The sequence below is a fragment of the Dermacentor silvarum genome, chromosome 1 (assembly GCF_013339745.2).
Source record: "Dermacentor silvarum isolate Dsil-2018 chromosome 1, BIME_Dsil_1.4, whole genome shotgun sequence".
NCBI classification, from domain to species: domain Eukaryota; kingdom Metazoa; phylum Arthropoda; class Arachnida; order Ixodida; family Ixodidae; genus Dermacentor; species Dermacentor silvarum.
The window spans coordinates 374,063,079-374,087,273 of NC_051154.1; the positions used below are offsets into that span (position 1 = coordinate 374,063,079).

At 45.4% G+C, this 24,195-nt stretch overlaps 1 long non-coding RNA gene across 1 annotated transcript; it reads left to right on the top strand.

Annotated features, from left to right (window-relative positions):
- Positions 1-4,083: 4,083 nt before the first annotated feature.
- Positions 4,084-22,529, top strand: LOC119454199 (uncharacterized). The gene is made up of 3 exons (XR_007465101.1): positions 4,084-4,423; positions 16,011-16,094; positions 22,301-22,529. It is a non-coding gene; the product is annotated as an uncharacterized LOC119454199 (long non-coding RNA).
- The last annotated feature ends 1,666 nt before the right edge of the window (positions 22,530-24,195 follow it).

Sequence of the window (24,195 nt, forward strand, 5' to 3'; positions counted from 1 at the left end):
CTTACACAAACATTCTATTACGATCGGCACTTTTATTTATTTATTTTCGATACCCTCAATCGCCGAGGCTTTGCAGAGGGGAGTGGGTAACATATAAAGAAAAGAACAGAATGAAACATGCAGCATTATACAGTATTAGCGACAAATTGTAAAAGTGAAATGAAATATAACAGAATGGTACTAAAACAAATATAACTGAACTGAACAGAACAGAAATAAACACATCATGTTATACAATACTAGTGGCAAAATATGAACGTAAAAGAAATTTGGGAAAGGGAGAAAAGAAAACATGAGAAATAAAAACGTGAAAAAGCAAACGAAATTGCTGGCATCGCGACACATGTAAAAAAAGACAGAAAGAAAGAAGTGCGGAGGAGAGATGCATGAGACGATTAAGCAGTGATGTCACATTGCAGGTGCGCAGATAAAGAATGGGAAAAAAGAGAATGATCAGAAATTGAAACAACGTCGTTAGGTAGGTGGTTCCAATCGTTTGATGTGTGCGGTATGAAAGAAAAATGAAATGTGTTTGTTTTGCAAAAAATGCCTTTAACTTTGTGTTTATGGTCAATCCGAGATGAGCGATAAGTGGGTGGCGTGATAACCTCGGTACGTAGTGATGAATGATGGAAGACCATATGAAAGAGGCAAAGGCGGAAATACTTACGACGCAGTGACAGAAATGGCAGTGATAGAGCTTGTTTCAATGCTGTTATACTTGCTGTACGATGGTAATTACAAAGAATGAAACGTGTGGCGTTATTCTGAATTCATTCTAGAGACCTAATTAAATTTGCGTGACGAGGGTTCCAGATTGCAGCGGCGTATTCAAACTTCGAGCGCACAAGAGTTTGGTATAGAAGCATTTTAAGGGCACGTGGGGCTTTATTGAAGTTACGTTGTAAGTATCCCAATGTGTGGTTAGTACTGTTACTGATCATATTAATATGAGTATTCCATGTTATATTGTAGGTAACTGTAACCCCCAAGTGCCGGTATGATGATACATGGTCAAGTTCAATGCCACCTAGTTTTACATTGAGGAGCTATCGTACTGCCGAGAAACAGTCATTAGTTTGCATTTGTTAGGATTTAAATTCATGAGCCAGTTATCGCACCAACTTGAAATGTTATTTAAGTCTGTCTGCAAGATATTTTAATCGTTATCGTTGCGTATTTCCCTGTAAAGTACACAGTCGTCGGCATACAAATGCACAGAAGAAGAAACGCAGTTAGGCAACTCATTAACGTATATTAAAAACAAAAGTGGGCCTAAAACGGTGCCCTGTGGTACTCCTGATGTTACATTTACTTCAGGTGAGTTATGACCATTAATTGTGACGTACTGGAGGCGGTTTGTCAGAAAGCATTCGAGCCAAGACAGTATGTTACAGTCGATATTGACTGAGGAGAGTTTTAACATTAGTAAGGCGTGATTAACTTTTTCAAAGGCCTTCGCAAAGTCTAAAAACAATGCAGTTTATTTGGAGTGTTTGTCAAGTATAGTATGCAGATGATGAGTGAACAGAAGTAACTGGGTTTCGCAGGAAAATGTACGTCTAAAACCATGTTGGGCCGATGCAAATAATGAATTAGATTCTAAACATTTAGCTATATGTGAGTACAATAGATGTTCCATAAGTTTACACGGAATGCTTGTTATGAGATGGGCCGGTAGTTAAGAGCGCAGTGTTTATTGCCAGATTTATGTATTGGAACTACCTTACGAATTTTACAATCGAGCGGCAAGATTCCTTGATCAGGAGACTGTTGAAAGATCTTGTGCAAAAAGAGAGAAGAATATGCACATGTCTGTTTAAGAAACTTTGAGTTAATGTTGTCAGTAGCACATGATGAGGTTGTTTTTAAAGAATTAATTAAGTGCACAATTCCAACAGATTCAAAAATTATAGGAAATATTGGGTAATATTCACGACACACAACTGTGTCAACAGGCACAGCGGTGTGGTGCACTTAGGTGCTTCGGTGTTTGCTTTAGATTGGCCGTACACGTGCAGTCTTGTGCTGCAGTTCCCACGCTAAGTGTTCCGATAGTAAAAACATTCTTCAATTCACGCTGACAATTCACTGACGCTTCTGCTCGTCGTCGAAGGGACACCGATACAGCCAAAGTAGTTCACAAAGTACGCACACAGCGGCTGATGATTCACGTCGCATGTTTGCGCAGCCCGAAGAAATTTCCGCATACTCTGTTTTGATGCTGAACCAGAAAGGCTGCCCAGTGATTTCTTGAAGAACGAGCTAAAGCATGTGAAAATTGTCACGCTGCACGCCACGGTGGCATGTGCCACCGTGGCGTGTTCCTACTTGCCTTCTGAAAATGTCTATAAGCCGATTACGTAGATCAACGCGCTTAACGTTCTAGAAATGTGTACTACGTCAAAGCGGGAATAGCTATAAAGTGACATTGTTTAACGGCCGTGAAGTAGCTGAATGTATAGCTCTTGCGAGCTCTCTGTTCTCTAACTTCCTCAAGCGGTTTTGTCTTGCACTTATCACCATCGTGCACTTTTCTCAGGTATTTCCGCCTACTCAAGATTGTGCATCCTTGAAATCCCACTGTGATTAATTACGCTTGCATAGCGTCATCACAGTGTCACTGGTGTATGCGGTCGCCTCCTGTTCACGTGATAACTTTCGCCTCTTCATTGAGGAGGCTCAACAATGACATATATTTGCGGCGATGCCCGCATAAATAATTGTTGAGCCTTGCCTTTCACGCATCTAAAATAAAAGCATCCGAAAAATGTTAAGTCGCCGACTTCGGCGGTAGTGGTCTTTCCAATTAGTAAAGTAGCAACAGCCCAGAAAAAAAGAAAAAAACTACACTCGAGCAAACGAGAAACGTGTAATGTGTGCGGCTGCAGTATAATGCTAGCCGTTTGCCAAGTTAATGCAGTATACGCCCTCACACTCAGAAATGCTTTACTTATTGTCATCAATGTACTTGATGATGGCACACGGGCACAATAAAGTGTTTATAATTTTTTTCTTCCAAAGACACGGTCTAAATATAATACTCACTGCCCAGAGAAGCAGAACATTTATTCAACAGCGTGCAATTTATAGCTCTTGCCGTATCCCCAACAAGATATGCTTCACGCCAGTAGTATGCAAAAAAAGTGCAGGAAATCGTCCGTGACCATTGCCACAAGTATTGTTGGGTAAACGTAAGCAGCCGCCCCAACAGTTTTCGATTAAATTTGTGAAGAGGAGGAAAAGTAGGAGGAGGAGGAAATAACTGTATTGAGATTAAACAAAAGAAACACAAGCCGGATCGGGACCCTCAGTCCGGGGATCCTGCAGCTTTCGCTGCCTCCTGGCCCTGCCATACCATACTGCTGCTGGTCCCACATGTCCGAACTGGACAGCACTGCTTTCGACTGCTCGAAGGGGATCTGGATAAACGATGACCATATTCCAAAAACAGTTGTGCCACCAGGTGCGTACAAGTGGCGCACACCAGTCATGAAGCGCCCAGAGGGTACAGCGCTGTTGCTTTTCTACTAGCCGAGTACGGTGTATAGAACGTTTCTGCAACACTAGCCACCAAACTTTTAAATTGGCAGCTTCTCGTGTTTGCACACTTTTCGGCAACACTTGGTTGCCGCAACTATGACTGCGGCAGCAGCACAGTGCGCAGCGTATTCCGCCGAAGACGTGACGAGGAAAACAAGCCCAAGGAGAAGGCAGACCGGACATCGTCAAGGTGGTGTTACCCAGAAGCGCCCCTCTCCCTCAATCACATGCGCGTGTGCGCGGTGTCCTTGCGCGAGGAGGCTCCGCTCGGATTCACGGTCACCGAACCGACCCCGTCTGCCGAGTCGCACGTGGGCGACAAATATTGCCGCGGAATTGCTACGCTTAGTTGAGCGCTGCATGGCTCTTTTAGAATGTCTCACTCGTATCGCCGGGCTAAGTGCAAACGAGTTTTCGTCTGCACCTCCGGCGTCGCGCTGGGATTCACGCGATACCGTCGATGACTTCTAGCGGTTGTGACAAACGAGTTCTCTCGCCAACGAAACCCTCTCGTCCTTCGCAGATACCCATAGTCGAGTTGGCTGGTTGTTGCCAATGTGCAGGCTGGCGTTTCGATCGATGACGCCAAGAAACCCAATATCATTGGGAAACGCCTCTTGAGTGTTTGAAGAAAGGGCTGAGGAGCCCCGCACCATGTCATTTCCTCTTTTTCGGGCAGCGTTGGATAAAAGGCAGAAGGTTTCGCATAGAACACTCTGATTGTACCTACTTGTGGCCGGGTGATAGTGCTCCGAACCTTTCCGCCAACAGCGTGAGCATCGCAAGGAGTTCTCCGTCGCCATGCAGTACAGCTCCGTGTTTCTCGCCGCTCTCTTCGCCGTAATCCTCCTAGCGACCGGTGCCACGTCGCGCCGCCCAGGTACGACCCCATGTTCCGACCTTGTTGTTGCGGAAAGAACTTCTTTGAGAATCCTCACGGGCAGGGTGGTAAATTGTCGATGATGATGATGATAGTAGCCTTTCTTATTTACCGAAATTCACCGTTTCTGCTCACGATAAACCCGCCTCTTATACGACTAGTGCAACACCTGTAGTGAAGTCAGGTATCGGTTTCTCCTAACTTATAGGAAAATGACGTTGCCCAACATAGCCTTGTGCTTGGCGGCTGTGCCTGATAATACATCTAAGTCTGTATTGTTTCTGATAATAAAATGCCGGATGATCTGTTGCAGATTCGTTACAGGTGCGTAACCACGGGTCCGTCTTTCGAGCTCTGTTGGGACACCTTCATTTCATGAAGAAGCTTCTTTTGGTTGGCTGAGACACCTTCGTTTGCTTTGGAGGACTAACGCTTCCGCTCCAACGCGCCAACCACTACGCTAGTTGTTTACGATATGCGAATCACCTGTGTATAAAGATTCACGACGCCACCTACAAGACGAACGATATGGCGTAGTAGCCGAGAGCGCAAGCCAGCGTCTTTTTTTTTCCATGTTTTGTTTCCCACGCGACGCCATCCTAGGCCCGCGCGCTGGCGTTGGCGGCTGACGTCACGCTCCCCCAATGCGCAGCCGCGGCTCGGGGCTTCGTCCGATCCGCGAGAACGCCCACTCACTCCCCTATTCTCAAACAGCCCTCGTTTCGAAGCTCTTCTTCCACTCCACCTTGTTGAGCACAGCGCCGCCTCTCGACTGATTAAGACGCGACAATTCTAAAGAATTCCCGTGAATGATCATGAAGCTTAGTGACCACTTCTTTGGAGGGATGGCGGTGCTATCTTTCCTCTTGAGTCGAGGTGTTGTGTTGACTAGAAGAACGTTCTTGAATACGGGCGTCAGACAAGCAGATCCGGCAGGTTTGAGCCTCCCATGCGTAATGTACGACAATAAAACAGTGCGAAGTTATAATGCAAAACTTGTAGCGTACGAACGGTACTGTGCTTGTACTGGATATTGTCAACATGTTACTGCGATCAAAATGAGTTTTACAGTTATAAAAGTTGCCTATGCCTAGTTCTTAGTTTAGTTGTCAGTTTTTATTATTTATACAGGGTGTCCCAGCTATCACGCAGCACGATTAAAAAAAAGAGGAACGGCGTTACGCGAAGCAAACCTAGGGCGTATTGTTTCCAGTACAGTGGAGTAGCCGCCATAATTTCATTCGTTACTGAGATTTCATTATTTATTGTAATTAATTATCTAACTCGAGAAGTACTGTCCTAATTATTAAAGTGTCAATGAGAAAGTTGTAGAGCAACATGAAAAACTCCCGATACAGCTTTTCGTTGCTCAATACGTGCTACATAAAAGTGTTATTCCGAGCATGAAAGAAGCCCGCGAATACACGCAAAGTGCCTCGAGCGGCCAGTCGTACGGCAATTCTGCGTGTATTCGCGGGCTTCTTTCACACTCAGAAAAACACGTTTATATAGCACGTATTGAGCAACAGAAAGCTGTATCAGGAGTTTTTGATGTTGCTCTACAACTTTCACATCGACACTTCGATAATTAGGACAGTACTCGTCGAGTTAGATATATAATCAGAATAAATAAATAAATCTCAGTAACGAAAAAATTACTGGCGGCTGCTCTGCTGTCTGGAAACAATACGCACTAGGTTTGCTTCGCGTAACGCCGTTCCTCTTTTTTTAAATCGTGCTGCGTGATAGCTGGGACAACCTGTATATTAACACTTCAGTGAGATATATTTCTCCTCTGCCAACAACTTCTCCTCTGCCCTTTGCCCGGCGGTGCCGGTCGCCCGCACCGTCTTTTAACTCCACACTGCTCTGACCTTTGTATGCGCTGTGCATTCGCCGCTCAGTTTCCGTTGAAGCGATAGACCGCGCGAACCTGCGCTTGCTGCCAGCGTTTTGACAGTCGTTGGCCACGGTCATTCCGTGTGATCTATTCATGTTTGCTTGTGCGCGCTGACACCACGATCGTTAATTCAGTTAGTACGCCAATGTGTCCAAGTTTATGCAACCGATAAAACCACTATCCCTACTCCGAATAGCTCTCTACTAATTTGCTATCGAAATCGATGCTTCGCCTTTCGGGCGAAACTGCGACATTTTTTCTGTACCTCACAGCGACCTTGAAACATAGAGATTTAAGGCTTTCGCCTTCAAAATGTCGATATCCTTTTCTATGACATTGTAGCGCCAAATTCCGCGCAGTCGCTACGCGGCATTGAAGGGCAAACAGACGAACTCCGAAGCACATGAGGACGTATTAAGTTGATCTATTTACTGTTTAAGTTGATCAAGATTAGACTGTCCGACACTCCGACAGGAGATAACATAAAACTCAAAGATGGCGTGGTCTCCGCTTGGTACGGCCCTGCGTCCCTCTTTTTGATCCAGCTACAGTGTGCTAGAAGAATTTGTAGTGGGCGCAGAGGAGGGCGCGGGCTGATATGTTTCATGTTACCGCCGAGAGGAGGCACGGCAAGGCGTTCCGTTTGAAGTTTCTCCATCGTGAGCGACTGCAGACGGTGACGTTATTCCTCGGACTCATGGTCCTTGGACGCATTCTCCGCTTTTGAACGGTCCCGCTTTCGCTGTTTGCGTACACGTTGTCTGTATTCACGTTGCTGCTGTCGACGCTTCTCCGCTTTGTTAGCTTTTTTTCTCCGGCGTGAACGCGCTACGCCGCACCCCTGACTTTTCCAGGTAACGGTAAGAGGCAACCGATGACACCCTGGATGGAACTAATTAAATAAGTTAATCAGAAGCAAAGGTGCTCGCGCGGACATCGGCGTGCTAGACAAAAGGGACGTCCCCTCGTTCGCTCGATGCCGCCGACGGCACGAGCAATGCACGGCCGGCGCCAGGAGGTCCAAGGTGCTCACGAGAACAAATAACTACAGCAACTTCGCGACACCACACCCCTACGGAAGACAGCTAAGCTTGTGAGTGAGCTAGATCTGCTTCTACATGACTACTACCACTGGTACTCGCGAAAAATACTTTTGAAGAATGCTGGTGGCCATATTTTTTTGTGACAGGGCCATCACCCTGTCAGCGAGAGGCGATGCAAAAATCTTAGGGGGGGGGGGGCGGAAATCCCCCTGGAACCGCACCTGATCACAGCGGCCGGGAATCGAGCCCGTGACCTCGGACTCGGCAACAGAACGCCATAGTCAAGGAGTTACCGCATCGGGCTATGCTTTATTGAGGAAAGACGGCCCCTCGTTGACCTGCTGAAATATACTGTAAAGCACTGCTATAGGTGATTTACAGTACACAGTATACACGCGCCCGAGTGCGCCATATATAAAAGGCAGCCGAGCAAGATGACGATGGCTGTAAGACGCGCTGTTGCTATTGTACTGCTGCTGCCGTTGTAACATTGCTTGCGAACAGCGAGTGTAGTTTTGTGGCTTCCATATTTAACATAATGTACCATTTTAGTATTAGTCTGAAATAGCTCTTTTATTCACGTGTCTTCACTGCATGGAAGTAGGTATTTGTTGATTTTAAACAAAATATGATTCATGGAAACACTCACTCACGGATGCCGCGGTGGTGGCATTCTATTGCGTCGAAAAAGTTGGTTGACCTATATTGGCACTGGAAGTATAGTTTCGCTTCTTCTGGATGAAACTGGCCGGAACTTATTAAGCTGTCCAAATCAGCAGCGTCGGTTTTTCGCATGTCTGGAAACGGTCATAACCTCCTCGGATTACGAGTCCTATAGGCCATGCACTGAGAAGTCAATAGTCTGATTCTTTCGCTTATAAAATGTGACTATCGTAATCTTTAAAATTTAGTTGTCTGATTGCTATCTCGAGTCATTTTGGAAAGTATGCCATTGTGGTAAAAGTCATCGCGAGGAAATCACCTAGTCATCGCGTCTTCCCTTTATTTAGGGAATTTAGAATGTACTTACTGAAACACCCTGTATTACCAGTTGACTGCAGTTAGCACATTTCACTGCCATAAAATTGGTCTAAATGGCTCACAGCGAAGTGCCGCCGTACACAATTTAATGTCGACCGCCATCCGCCTATCCACACTATCGCCGCGATGGTACTGCCACCTATAAGTCGATCTCGCGGCTAATAGCGATTTCATTGTCCTCCTCTTTGACTAGATATTTTTTTCTTCCCTCGGTGCAGGGTAGCCAACCGGGCTCAGTTCAGATTTAAGCCAACGCATGCCTTTCCATGTGCCTTTCTCTCTATGTGGCTCGCCTAACTGATGCAGCCGCCCGCTATAGACAGAAATGGTATGGCTCAAATCTGCATAAGACGTAGTACATTACAAAACGTTAGAGGACTTTGACGAAGAAAAATTGTCAGATGTGTGCCCCCTCCCCCCTGTCACATCATTAGAGGCCGGATCTTTAGGCATTAAAAAGGAGCGTTTTAAGCGCCAAAAATAGGCAGGCAAAACAACGTTTTAGGCCTCCAACGTCGTAAATATAGGCACAATAAATTTTTACATAAATGCAAATAATTTCAAACTAAGACGTGCGCGGCCTATATCTACGATAGGAAAACAAGAAATGTTATTGTCTATGATGGCACAAAGGCGCGAACAGTTGAACATAGCCGTGCAATTGTCCCATAAAACTGCTGGACTAATGACGATCAATTCGATTCATTCAATAATCACACTGCTCATATTCATGTTCAATGGCCACTGTACTCGAGCGTCGCATATAGTAAAACAGGTATGAAAAAGGATACTTGAAAGCTGGGAATACTGATTAAAAAAACCGATACTTTATGTCTGACTAACGCAAATAAATTAACACAACAAAAACAGGCAAATAACAAATGCAAAAGAGACTACTATTTATTAAGAAATTAGCATGTTCTTACATGAGGACTGTTAGGTACAACTCTTCGCAATTTGCTCATATACAATGACATTATGAGAATTGTACAGGCCAGACGTCCCAACACTGCCAAATACACTACCGCCCATTTGAAGTGCACATGTGTGAAGAAATATGTTTGGAGAGCACGCGGAACGTAGTCTAAGAATCACTGTGATGATTGTGGAAACAATAGCAAACTACCACCATCTCCAGATTTTTGGATTCAAAATTGTGCGTGTTGTCACTGAGAATGATCTCGTACGCTGAGAAGGAACGCCCGACGGTGGTGAACACCTTAAAAAGTAAATTACAAGCAAAACAAAAGCCGCGTGCACATCACATTTTTCTTTCTTATTTTGCTCTTCAGTCTCCTTTCCCCTGACGGCTCTCCGCGGTTTCGCATTCGCCAACCGCTCGCACAATGTCAACGCGGCGGCGTGTGCTGGGCCGCTATTTTGTAGCGATGCATTTAAAGTAATAATGCCTCTTCGCGCTTATCGCGCTTTGTCAGTGGTCAGAACGACGGTCCGCTCACAATATCAACGTTGATAACGCGAGCGGACCGTCGCTCTGACCACTGACAAAGCGCGATAAGTGCGAAAAGGCATTATTACTTTAAAGGCATCGCTACAAAATACCGGCCCTGGCCGGTGCATCTCATTTCAATGCTGCTAGCAGTTGTTTTCCGGGAGTTCGTTGAACTAAAGGACTAGGTTGAACCCCATAGAATTTCGAACAGTCAATGTTGCCCTGTAACATGAATAACGGTCTCTAACTGCATTCGAAAGCGAAACCTGAGGCTGAATAGTGTTCATATTGGCGCCGATATTAAAAATAGGCATTTATAGGCATTTATAGGCATTTAGGCACAAACACCAAAATAGGCATTTATAGGCCCTTGGACAGCCCTTAACCTCTAATTCATGCTCATATATCAAAGTGGGGCAATAGGAGCGCAAGGAACAAAAAAGGCATTTGCCTAAAATCCGGTCTCTGTAATCATCATGAATGACAGATACATTGTCCCTGCGGTTCAAAATTTATGCTTAAGTTATAATTTAGACCGGTGGTGCCACAAACTTGAGACTTCAAGGAAAGTGTTCGCCGCTGCGAGACAGCTTGCTGTTCTTATGTATTTCTTTAACGATGAGGAAATATTTACGAAATTATGAGACGCGAAACCCACTATAAGCAGCTGCGACGTACTGACGCCTCTCCATGGCGCGGAAATTTTACGCGCGGGACCCCGCACGTACACGATAAAGCCACACTCATACGATAAAGCCGGCCGTCACCGGCTTTATCGGACATTATGCGTTGCTTGTTTCTTTTGAGCGCACATCGCTGCGTGTAATGCGCCGTGGGACTTTACAGGACTAATCCTGTGACAACTTTCGTCGCCGGTTTTCCCACTTAGAGCGACTGACAGTTGAACAAATTGGTAGGGGATTCATGGGCCGAATGATAGCCGTATTTACCGGTGAGGGCAAGGGGGGGGGGGGCACTTGCTCTTACACTGTCAATAGGAGGGGGGGGTGCAAAGTATGCCATTTGCCCCCCCCCCCCTTTCCCACACACACACACACACTTTTGGAAACGGGCACTTTCGGCATGCACGCTGGAAAGTTCAACAAAAGTACAGTTGAAACTATACTTTTTTTCTTCATAGAGTGGCCACGTAAGTAACGCTTTTCTTTACTACGTACTCCCTGCTTCGGGAGCGAGGACTGCTTTTGTGTCTCCCCGGGACGCACTGTAGCGGACGACGCGCGGGATTCGCCATACACGATCGCGTTGCGTAGGCCTGGCGCTGGGCAGTTCCCGCCCTAACAGATGTCAGCTTGCCTTACTTGCATCATGCTCAGTTTTTTGGGACCGTTATATCCGTATTTTAAAACACAATCAGCTTGCTATATTTAACCTGCAGGCGATGGGGAGGTCCCGACAAAGTATTAAAATAATCCGCGCCCAATGATTGGCGTGCCTTACGGCATGAAATAGTTGGATTATCAAATGCAACAGCTATTTTATCTCCGTCCAGAGATAGCCTACACGGCGTTGCAGTCTCAGTACCTTATCACTACCAAATATCTAATCAAACTTCGTACAGGTATAACTGTCGAATTCTATTGTGCAATCGCAACTTATGGTAGACATGTTCGTGAAAATGACCTTGGTCGAACGTGCAGAGCCATTTCAATATCAATACAACACTGACGTTAATTTTTTCTAAAGTCATGTGTCACATCTGACGGTCGATTTCATTTTCAGGATGTTTCTGAATATGAGGTAAACTATTACTTGTTTCCCGACAGGAGCAAGAACAGCAGATATTTCATATTTTGAAGAAATTACGGTCACTTTTTGGTGACGTGTACCGAAAATTTAAACTGTGTTGATTACTTATGTGCTTTGAAAACGGTTAATGAATACTCGCTTTCTCCCAATTTAAATGCGTTATGCAGGGCATTTAGTTGCTTTCTCCGGTATCTTCGGTAAACTATGCGGGGCATGGTGTTTATATTTTTGGAAGTACGAAGCAATGTTCTGAGTGACGAGTGATAAATGCTTATTCTGTGTAGGTTCATTACAGCTTTTGTATAAAGTTACTCATTGAAGCATTCCATGGTGTCATATTGCCCCTAATGGAAATGTTTCGCAAACTGCTAAAAGAACACCACGAAAGACGGACTAGAAATTACCTGAAGATAAGGAGAAGCTTAAGCGCAATTCGTTGCGAAACTCTCACTTTCCTGCTTTAAATGCAATGGTTGCACATAATTACTACAGCCTCGTTTTTCCATGTGTTTTTGTGCATCATACGAGATTCGTAGTTTGTTTCTCGGGTGTACTGGCTGAGCTAAACAAGGCGCATCTTGTTTATATCTGGGGAAAATTAGGGGCATGGACATTATGGTATGGGTAATGGGTAGGCAATGTTCCAAATTGGCGGGTTTAATGCGCCTTTTCCAAAAGAATACGTATGCAAGTGATCCATAGCCTTATTAGTCTGTTTTACGAGCAGTGTAAAACTTTGACGGCTGCGCTGGCATAACTACAACTACAACTGAGGTCGAATTTTGCCAACATAGGGGGAGCAATACGCCAAGTTTATGTGTGATGGTAAATGCGTGTTGATAAAATACAGCTTAAAAAATGTAAGCTTAAATTCGAAAGTATCACGCTGCTGTTATTAGCTAGGTTTCCCAATGTCCCACGAGAACTCGGGGTTTCAGATATTTCATACTTTGAAGCTATAGGCAACTTGTTAGGTGCCATGTGTCGAGTAGTTTTAAGGTTTCTGACTTATTTAGTAGAGTTACGAATAATAATTAAACCCTAATTATTTTTTTGCTTTTAATGCGTGCGTATTAGGTTCGCCTGGTGTCCTCAATGAACTAAAGTAGGAAGCTTCGTTATGTTTGGTGGCTGTAAGGAAAGGTAATGGGACCCGCCGTGGTTGCTTAGTGGTTATGGTGTTGGCCTGCTAAGCACGAGGTCGCGGGATGAAATCCCGGCCACGGCGGCCACATTTCGATGGGGGCGAAATGCAGAAAACACCCGCGTACTTCGATTTAGGTGCAAGTTAAAGAACCCCAGGGGCGCTATTACGTAAAATGATTCCCCAAACTGATTTTATTCCAAACTCCTGACGACAAGTTTACGTAACAACCGGCGCAAGCATCGGGCGATGACCCGCATCGTTGTCTGAACAACCCAATCAAACACTCTCCTCGCTTATAGGAGGTCACCTTTGTTCGCTTTCAAAACCAATAACATTGTCTACACTCAGCGGTTTTTCTTATCTAATTGGCTGACAAGAGGCGAGGAGCACGCTCAAGTGAAGAGGGTTTCGATGGGGCTGAGCCAGCACAGTGAAAATAGATAACCGCATGAAGAGAGTGGTGCCTGCTTCTCCGATTGGTGCGCTTCGCCTTACTTAGCTTCCGGCGGCTGGTCGAAAATCGCTGCGGCGTGCAACGGAAGGATAGTGCCGCTAAAACGGATCCTTAACAAAGAAGAGTTGGCAGAGCGATGTCGTATGCGTGCCGAAAGGGTTCGATAACGTTTTAATACCACGCAAAAAGGTTTATCATGCGCAAATAAATACATGCTCACCGGCAAGTGCGAGTAGCGAGGGCCTGAGCGATCGGCGGGCAGCCATCTTATATTCCTTTCGGAACAGGACAGTCTGTGACTATTCAAAAAAAAATTTCAATCTTGTTCGGCATATCAATGCATTTTTTTCGCGTACACGTCACTTTGACGTGGTGAGTTCTCGCGGTTTTGTGAGGTCGCGTGACAGACAGTCGAAGTGGGCGTAGCCAGAAAACATTGGACCAATAGCAGAGGGCTATAATGGTGAAAAGGCGTCGAATCAGGAATGATTTTTTTTTCTTTTGTGCGGTTTAATCACGCATAATCAGTGTGTACACGTTATATCAGATGGGGAGCTATCGCGGTTTTCGTGACGTCGCGTGACAGATAGGCGAAGTTGGGAGTGGCTCGAAAATGTTTCGACCAATCGTGGAGGCTCATTGCAGAAATTGGAATCAAAAGAGTTTGGAATCATTTTACGTTATAGCGCCCCAGGTGGTCGAAATTACTCCGTAGTGGTGTCCCCCACTACGGCGTGCCTCATAATCAGATGGTGGTTTTGGCACGTAAAACCCCATAATTGTTTTTTTTGAAAACATAATGGATGATGTGTAGGTAAATTTCAAAATAGATGGGTAATTCGGGCTTTCGCAATAAATTACGTATGCAAACGCACGAGGTCGAGGGATGAAATCCCAGCCACGGCGGCCACATTTCGATGGAGGTGAAATGCAGAAAACACCCGCGTACTTCGATTTAGGTGCACGTTAAAGAAGCCCAGGGGCGCTATAACGTAAAATGATTCCCAAACTGATTTTATTCCAAACTCCTGACGTAAAATTTACGTAACCACCGGCGCAAGCATCGGGCGGTGACCCGCAGCGTTGTCTAACGCAGCGTTGTCTGCAGCGTTGTCTGTTATGAGCGTGTCTAACAAGTGGAGAAGAATTGAGCCCGCTGCCCTGGCAGAACTATAATAGCCACCACGACCACATGTAGCGAAAATTGCTGGCACGATGGAAACTATTTGTGTGAAGTTAAATGCGGTTGGATCAAACAAAGCCTTTGTAAAAATATCTTCTTCAATGTTTGAGCGTGTGATATGGCAGCTATCAGCTATGCTTCTCAGTATCCCGACATAGCTGAAGGTTACAGCAAGGTTATATTTTGTGGAAAGGGGAGGTGGTCATGGTAAGCGCAATGTGCGACAAGATTTTCACGTTCCTGGTCCCGTTCAAAACGTGGAACATAATTACTCAGCCATCGTTTCTTCCCCATATTTTCATGCGTCATATACTTGGTTACGGCGATGTCCTCAGTGAACTAAACAAGACTCTGTTTATATTTGGCTAAAATAAAGGACGCGTTATCGGCAGTATGTATGTAAAGTTCAATGACTAGGGACTAATTATGACATTTGCAGTAAATTATGCATGTAAGCGGTCCAGAGCTTTATGAATGTGTTTTACGAACAACGCAGAATTTATCCCGCTGCCCTGGGAGAACTGCCAACTCAACCAATATTCATTTAGGGGAGGGGGATGAAGGAGGGAGGACACCGTGGTAAATGTTCGTAACATGTGCGTTGAGATGAATTACTGGCTTATTAAAAATTCCCAGCCAGAAGTACTCCAAAGCATTTCATGTGGACAAGGTTTCGAACGGAAGAGTCATATACGGGCAACTTTTTGAAGTAAGCGACATAATGACCCGAAACTGAAAGATTTATTGCAAATGTTCCAAAGAAACAGCTTCGCAGGAAATCGGGTGGTAATTCTCCAAGGTTGCACAAATGTGTTGTATTTTTTTCTTGTGAATATTACAAATCATTTTATTTATGTTGATTGTGCCTAATTGTGTATAACATCGACAATACTATTACCTAAACTAGCGATACGTTTATGCTGTAGACTTAAACACCAAGTACAATTCTTAGTTTTATTATTAAAATTGTGTGTAGCAAATGTGCATTTTTTATGCGCGCTGTACTGGGCGGGATCAGAGACCTATGTGAGGCACTGCTTGCCTTTTGTCCCTGCATCTCCTTGACATTTTATATTGTTGCAAGAAATAAATGCGACTGCAAGTAAATATTGGGGCCCCCATGGTTCACCATGTGTGATTGATGAGTATGTCTATGTCTGTTAAATATAAAAATAACTGACACACGCATTTCGAGGCTCTTTCACTTGTTGTAATAGTAATTCGCAATATATATATATATATATATATATATATATATATATATAACAATTTTAGTGTAAGATCTTCTTGCGAATACCGGCGCATGTTACTGGAAGGCCAGTCTGCAAACACAGACACAAGTAGGAACGAACAGGATCACACAGACGCCGATATATGAACTGAAAGGTTGCGCAATGACGGAAAGGAAGGAAGGCACAAAACCTTATATATGCATGCTCAAAGGAAGGCAGCTTCAATGCATCATTTATGGTTCACATTGAAATTTCTCGACACATTACGCGAACAACGTGTGGCAACACCTACCGTGTGTGAAGCCATGACGTTCGGCTCTGTAGTTTTCTGATGCAAGTTTGTTAATTTTTTTTTCTGGTGCAGTTTCTTGTGACGTGGTGCGCTGCCGGGGTTGTCCCCCTGGGTCCACGCTCCGTGCCGTGCCGGGTGACTGCTGCAGATGCGTTCGTACGTAAATCGTGTTTCCTACTTGCTCAAACGAACGCGATAACGAAGAGGAAAGGCATGCCATTTGTTTCGTTGTGCTGAGCTCTGTCGCATGCAATCGAGTCACTGCTGTCTCCGAATAATCCCCCTGTAATCATAGAGAAGGACGGGAAAGTATAATAATGGCACGAGTGAGCACCGCTCTTTCGCAGATGCGTGGTGCGTCGCCTGGACGCCGGTGTGAGGAGAGTGTCAGCCTTCGACACTTGCTGTGATCCCATCTGTGTATCTCACCTTAGAGGGGTGCGCGTGCAGCCAAGATGTTATCGATGGTGTGAATGCAGTAGCATTCGAAGTCCTTCACAAGTAAAAAAAAACCCTGATGCAGGTTGTTGATTATTTTGTTCGCAGTGCGGCATCGGGTATCGCAGTAAAAACGTTTGCACGTTGAAGGGTGCTGCGTTATCCCTTAGCTAGCTGACACCCTTATTAAGGCTATAAATTGTTTTTCTGTACAAGACAGCGAAATGAGTCATCTGCTGTGACAGAAGCTGTATATAGTTGAAAATTGTGTAATCAATCCGATCATCTTGTGCGCACCGAAATATATGACACGAGAGTTTGACAGTAATAAAGCTTATTTCAAGCAGTTTCATCTCTTCTGAGGCCTGATATCCTCATGTTTACTTGGCCACAAAATTTCGCCAAAAAGGAAACCTCATTTCCCCCATCAATGATTAGGTCGTACCTCTTAGGGTAATACCCATAAGCGTGAAAATACTTCTACTGGTGCAAACATTTTTACGGTTCAAGGAGACAGCAAATTCCAGCTGCAGCAGTTATCAGTTATGTAAGGCACGTAGTACACAAGCACTACGTTCCGGGACCCGACTGGGATTGTTCCCACTCCCAGCGACAAGCTGTTCTATTGCTCAGAACGTCTTAAACGGGAAATTCGAAAGCCTGCAGGTGCCTGGCTTTCGAGTGACGCGTAACGCCGATATATTTGCGCCGTGTTGTGTAGTGCCACTATTGCGTAACTAATGCTGAAAGCTATGTCACTGGTGTTATGAAACATTACACTGGCTAATGTCCTTGTCTTTCTTTGCCTTTCTTTCTCTCTCTTACAACTCCAAGGAAAAAGAAGGAAGACAAACACGCACTGCACAAGTTGGGTACAACAAAACAACAGGACGGGTGCCTGCTGCGTCAACCAGCATGCCCGTCATGTGCAGTTCGTGTTTGCCTTCCTCAATCTTAACGCTGTTAGCACGTTTCGTAACAATGCTGTATGGCGTGCTTGCAGGGCGAATATATGAACTTATCTATGGTGATGTAGGGGAGCGGGTGCATTCAACACGCACGAAGCCGGAGAAAAGGACAACACGAACACTTTCTTCGGATTCGTATGTGTTGATTGCGCTCCCCTACTTCATCGTGGCACCATACCAACTCGCCCAAATGTCTACAGGGAACTCCTCAATCCATGCAGCGCCTTCATTAGCGAGACAAAAAACGCTATCGTCGAAGCTATCCCCGGCCGCTGGATTTGGCAGCACGCCGTTGTCTTGCTCGATACGAGACCGTTGTGGTGGCGTATAGGTGGAGGGAAATTGTGCGCGGCACGCGCACTGGCTTTTTTCCAGGCACATACTCCATGGCTGCATCCTTTAATGTGTGTCTTTAGCATAGTAAAGCTCAATTGTTGAGCGTGAGGAGATGGCGAGTGCTGGGCAGGTATTCTCAGATGATCACTTTCGGTGTTACTATCGCCTTCGTGCGACGCAGTGCTCGACCAGCCACTCAGCTGATCCTGTTTTTCCTTTTCAGCCAATAAGCGCGCACTGAAAGTGAATTAGACGCGTGGACACTCGGTTGTGAGATTACGCGGGGGTGGAGGCGAGACGAGAAAAGGGGCTCTTCTTTGAGAGCACTCATTTAGTGAGCCTATATAACAACGCAGAGGTTAGCATGACAGGATTAGGTGCACGTTGGATGCACTATGTTGACATTTTGGTGCACTCTTTTGAGACACAGAACAGGGATAGGAAAAATTGCTGCGGTAGACGAAAAGTGGGACCTAGAAAATACGTTACTGCAGACAGAATATAGTGGTGTAAACAAGCACGTAAGGGATCAAAGCGCATAAAGAAAAGTTAAGTCCATATCCTCACAAAAGAATGCGCAACATGACTTTATGCGCAGATTGTCAGGAAGTGATGGACGGTGATACTAGAGTATGAGATTTTCAGGACTGGCTTTCCAGGCTTTCCTAGATGATCTTTAGTTCTGATTGCTTGTTCCATTTTTAACACGTCAGTCTGTAAGTACACCACTGTTCATTTTGAAATAGACGCTTGTGTGGGTCGTGCAAACTTCTCCACGTCGTCTTCTGTGTTGCAGGACAGCGTGCCACAATTAAAACATACATGGCGCCAGAAAATGCGGCGATATATATCCCTTCTTTTTTTTTGAAGACTGCCAAGTTAAAGTGCGCTTAACGTAATCACGTCTGGTTGCATTCTGAGAGGACCGTAGCAAGAGCGGATCAGAAGGCGCTGTTCGCTCATACGAGGCACGTTTGAGATCATTACAATCGCGGCGCGCAAGCGGGCATGACATATGTTTTTTTCATATTTCGCAGGCTTTCTTTAGGACGCAGAAAACATTATTAGGTAACGAGTAGGAAGCTCAAAGCTGCTGCATTAGGATGCCTCTTAGAATGCTCTAGAACTTTCTTGTAAGACATTTTGCCCTAAAATTATTACTTGCGCAGTTGGCTAACTAATCTCGACTAATTATGCAAATAAGTACAAAAAAGAATAGTCTGACTTGCTCCATACAATAGCCAACAAGATGCATTTGGTCGTTTCTCCTACAGTGCTCCGGCATATTTGAAACCTTGACTAAAGTTGGCTTGGACGCCCTATATATACGAATACTAACAGATAAAGTTATATAAAAGAAGCAAAGAGGAAATGATTTGATGTTTTGATTAAAATACAAAAATTAAAAGGTAAAGGCTAATGAAAATGAACGAAAAAGCAACTTGTCGCCGGTGGGAGAGGATGTGGGTTCGGCCACCACTGGCGGCGTTACTTTTTTCGTCTACTTTAATTTCCCCTTACCTCATCATTTGTGCATTTCAAATAAATGTACCAATAATTTCCCCTATGCTATCCTTGGGATGATAGACTATATAGGAACGTTTTGTATATACAGTCGCGCGCACGTACACATGCCTTTATGAACCACAACTATCGGTTAATTACAACCACCTTTTATAACGCGCAGTATGATGAGAGAGATATTCAATCTTTATTGATGTTACGGAGGTGTTAGCCATGGCTGTCGGCCTCACAGCTACACCAGGTGCTAGGTGATAATTATGGTATATGCCAAGTGATCATCGTAGCGTGATGGGGAACATCGCGTTATCTAGCGCGCTTTCCGCACACCTGTCACGTGCTACACACCACTCCGCTGTTCTTCCTTGCCCGCTTTGTCGCTCTAATCCTTAAGGACATACCTCCCTACATCGCAGAAGGTCATGTGTTGATGTCTATGTCATGCTATCACATCATAACCCTTGAGAGGAACGCATCTCGCGCGCTGCTATCGGGATCGACCCACCCACGCCTTTCTGATTACTAGAGACCGGATGTTTAGGCTCTGAACATTGCTGCTTAGGGCGCGCCCATAACAGGCACTGCCATTTAAGGCATATATAGACGTCTAAATACTGTCCATTAGGCGTGTATAGATTCAAATAATATGGATTTTCATTGTGCGTCTGAGGATGAATTATTGTCGTCTAAGAAACAGAGCCCACTAAACCCCTCGTCTGTGAAATTCACTTTATTTTATCGATAATTCGGAATGAAGCAAGTTGCCTCGATTACAATATTTATCTCACCTTTGGTACGACTAGACTGCACGATAAAAGTTGGGAAGGCAGTGACAAACAAGCACCATCTCAAGATTTTCGGGTTTCATGTTGCGCCTTGTTTTTTTTCTTCACTGAGAATTAGTTTGTATGTACTTCAGGACGTTTTATGACCCAACGCCCCCTGGAATTTCAGAATGTTTGCTGGTCAGAACCTTTGAGCATTTTTATTGCGATAGCAATTATATGGACACTTCCACCGGATTTCTGCCGTCGGCGTCGCCGTCGCCGTCGTCGTCGCCGTCGCCGTGAGGTTCCGTATAGATAAAATCTTCGCCGCGCGCCGTATGCCCGAGCGGAAGCGTGCGGGGACGCACGCTGTCACGGAGAGCGAACGCACTCAATCTTCCACGCGCAAGCAAGGAAGCGAGAAGCGAGCGCCGGAGGGAGCGTAGGGGGGGGGGGCGCATTTCTACTCTGCCAACAACCGCGCTCGTCGCTCCCTCGCACCGTCTTTTATCTCCACACGGCTCTGACCTTTACATTCGCCGCTCAGTTTCCGTTGAAGCGATAGACCGCACGTACCTTCCCCGTTGCGGCGTATATGCGCTTGCTGCCAGCGTTTTGACAGTCGTTGTCTGCAGTAATTCAGTGTGATCTATTCATGTTTGTTTGTGCGCGCTCACACCACAGTTAGTAATAGTCGGGCCACATTTTCCAACGCACGCTACACATGCAATGCTGCCCGGATCGGCAGTGCAGCGCTACAGGTGTGTTCCTTCGCACGCGCTGCCCACGGGCAGCGCTTCTCATCAACACCACCGTTCCACACGCGCCTTCTCGTGGTCATCGAATCTCTCTTCATGTCGGTCTACTTACGCCGCAGCACACCTGCTTACTTAATCAGCTCATCTTTACTACAATTCATATTGCTACCAAAGCCGCTCACCTTACTTCGTATGACATTGCTGTGTTGCTATCGCATTCATTGCTTCGCCCTTAGGGCGAAACTGTGACATTTTTTTTTCAACACCGAAAACCCGAGATTTGAGTCCGATACAGTTAGAAGTTTTGAACTAACTTTATCAGCGACAGGTCAATTGGTCACCCGCCGTGGCTATGGTGTTGGGCAGCGAAGCAAGAGGTAGCGGGGTCAAATCCCGGCCACGGCGGCCGCATTTCGATGGGGGCGAAATGCAAGAACACCCGCGTACTTATATTTAGGTACACGTTAAGAAACCCCAGGTGGTCGAAATTATTCTGAAGTCCCCTTCTACGGCGTGCCTCATAATCAGATCGTGGTTTTGGCACGTAAAACCCCATAATTTAAAAAGGTCAATTGGCCATTGTGGAGTACTTATCCTGGACGTCTTAATGAGCCCCACATTCTGGGTCAGAGTTGCACCTGAGCATTGACGTTTTTCAATGATGTCCAGTGGATGTGAAAAGGGGGCACAGCCCCTGCCCCGCCTACCCGGAGGGCAAGATCCTCCGTTACTGTAGTAAATTAAGCCGTGCTTTCACAGTGACAATATAAATATTCGCATATAGTCGAAATGGAGGCCCCGCTCCTGCACCTACGATCAAAATAGACTTCCGGAGCCTCTGATGATGTCGGCTAAAAACATGAATTGGGTGCACAAGTACGCTAAGTCACCTTCAAGTGCATCGTCGCGTAGAGCAGTTTGAGCCTTTCTCAAAGCGATACTCTTGTCTGCTGCAAAACTGTTAGTCATAGTCTTTACGCTGATAAAGTGTTTGTGGTATTGATCGGCTGGCATTCAGCCAAGTTTCCCAGTGGGTGATAAGAGAGAGAGAAAGCAAGGAGAGGAAAGGCCGACACGTCAACCAGACGAGCGTCCGATTTGCTACCCTACACAGAGGGTAAGAGAAATGAGAAATAGAAAGAGAAAATGAGGACAACATAAGCAAACTAAGGCCATGACAAAGCACGGAGAATAACTTCGAAAAACGTCGAAATAGGCATATATAGGCATGCACGATAAAGAAACCACTAACATGTTTCTAGACCCACAGGTCGTGCTTATATGTCCAACAGGCACGATATATAAGGACGCAAAGAAAAAAAAAGTTGGCATTTTACCTAAAGTTACGGTCTCTAGTGATTACCTCGCATCCGGGATCGGCCCGTGTCACGAACAGAGTACCGCACCTACGTCCCAGTTTTCAATCTGTATAACGCATTACAAAGACATCCCTTTGCTACAACCCAAAAATATTTTTGCTTAACTCAGTATCGATAGCCGAAAAATCAAAACGTGACATTTACTAATCTTGTTTCGACTAAATAGTTATACCCTGTACTTCTATGTACTTTCAGCTCAAGTCGACTGCAGGGCCGTGTTCTGCGCCCCGTGTCGTAGGGGAACGATCCTGCGCCAGACTCCCGGAAACTGCTGTGAGTGCGTGAGGGCGAACATAGGTTAAGGCAACGATGGCGCCTTTCCCAAAAGACCGGGACGAAGAAATGTTTGCCGAGGCCAGCTGCATACGGCGCAGTGCTTGTGTTTCTTGAGTATGAGCAAATAAAGACACTTATGTGAGTTTTATCAAGGGTTGCTTTTCCTGATAATACCCGCACGAAAACGCTTTTACAAATCTCATCTGCAGACATAATTAGTTGCAAGTAACGTAGCTATAACGAGGTCATAAACCTCACTCGCTGACAGCAAGGCTTTAGGCAAAAGAAAAGGATTTTCCTGATTTTAGCTCTCGGACGATAAGACAAAATTTACAGCACTTGGCGTTCGCTCCGCTGGCTCATAAATTACTGCAATACCTTACTGAAAGCTAACATATTGCTCCTTTCCGGGTCGTGCTGCTTTCCCCACCAAAATAATTTCATTCGCAGAAACTATAGACAGGACAAACAAGTTAGATAATGCAGAAAAGAGTCACCGTGGTTACAGAAAAATGGCTGCGTATCACCTGCACTGGAAAATATATTCATGAAAAAAAAAGAACTGTTGGTGTATTTGCTGCTGTTACGACTGGCATTTAGCACAGTTATGCCCGGCGGCTGTTTTCGACAAAGAATGCTGCACAGACAGACCTGCAGGGATGAAATGCCATTCATACCCTTCGGTGCCTTGCAAGGCCGGGGAAGCTGGCGACGAGACCAGCGTCACCTGAGACTAATGGACATGTCATTATGTTTCGTACCTTAGGCTGACCGTCTGCTCATAGCTGATGGGCGAGACGAATTCTGAGTCATCGGTCTCGTGCGTCGTTAAACGACATCGTCGCTCTTTTCCGTCGCGGTATGGACTGTGACAATCAAGCAAAAGAGCTCACTTGAGACGACGACAACGCTGCGCTTCGTGGAAACGCTATTTAGCGTGAAGGCCCATATTTCTGTCACGCTGATCTTCATGAAAAGCCCCATCATTCTTGCAAGGGGCCAACGGCAAGACTTTGCGTGGGAACGGATCAAAGTTGAGGTTCCCAAGTCGCCAAGCGGTTGCCCGTATGTGGTGGCGGTTGCGCAACCTTGGAGGCGCAATCCGGCGGAACGGTGCAACGTTAGGGGCGGGATTTTGCAAACGTTTCGGCGATTGTGATTGGACGAGAACAACAGTGAATTCCCCTACGAGAGAAAGGGGGAACAGGAAGGGCTTAGAAAGCGGACCTTCAGTTCTGTGGGTGTGCTCGTTCGTGCTCGTACTTTGAATCTTTGAAAATGTAAATGCTGTAAATAAACCCTTTTTTGCATCTCTTGGAAGTCGTCCCGAACCTCTTGATCACGCGTTACAGCACCATGGTACATCACCAGCTACGTAAACTCGTAATGACCGCTCGTACACGAGTCGAAACAACTGGTGGTTGACTGCACTTAAATGGAACCGTCAGCCAACGCCAAACTCAAAACTGCATCATGGTTGTAGCTTTTCGCTGAGAGGTGAAAGGTTCTGCGTCTTGTATCTTTTGAGATGGAAATAAGTTGACCAACTTGGACTTCCAAAGTTTAAGTATTGCCTTGTCTTAAAAAAGAAAAAAAAATAGAATGAACAAAGAGAATAAAGTGAAATAAAGGAACACCCAAGATACCAAAATAGAAGCGGGGTAGTTTGCTCATGCGGTTATAACGGGTTTGATGCATGATAAGGGTCAGTGATATAACTATCAAGTTTATTCTAATTACCCTTTTACTTACTGCGTTTAGGGAATATGTTTATATTGTGACGGGGAGATGCGTCTAAAGGCGCTATGCTTCCC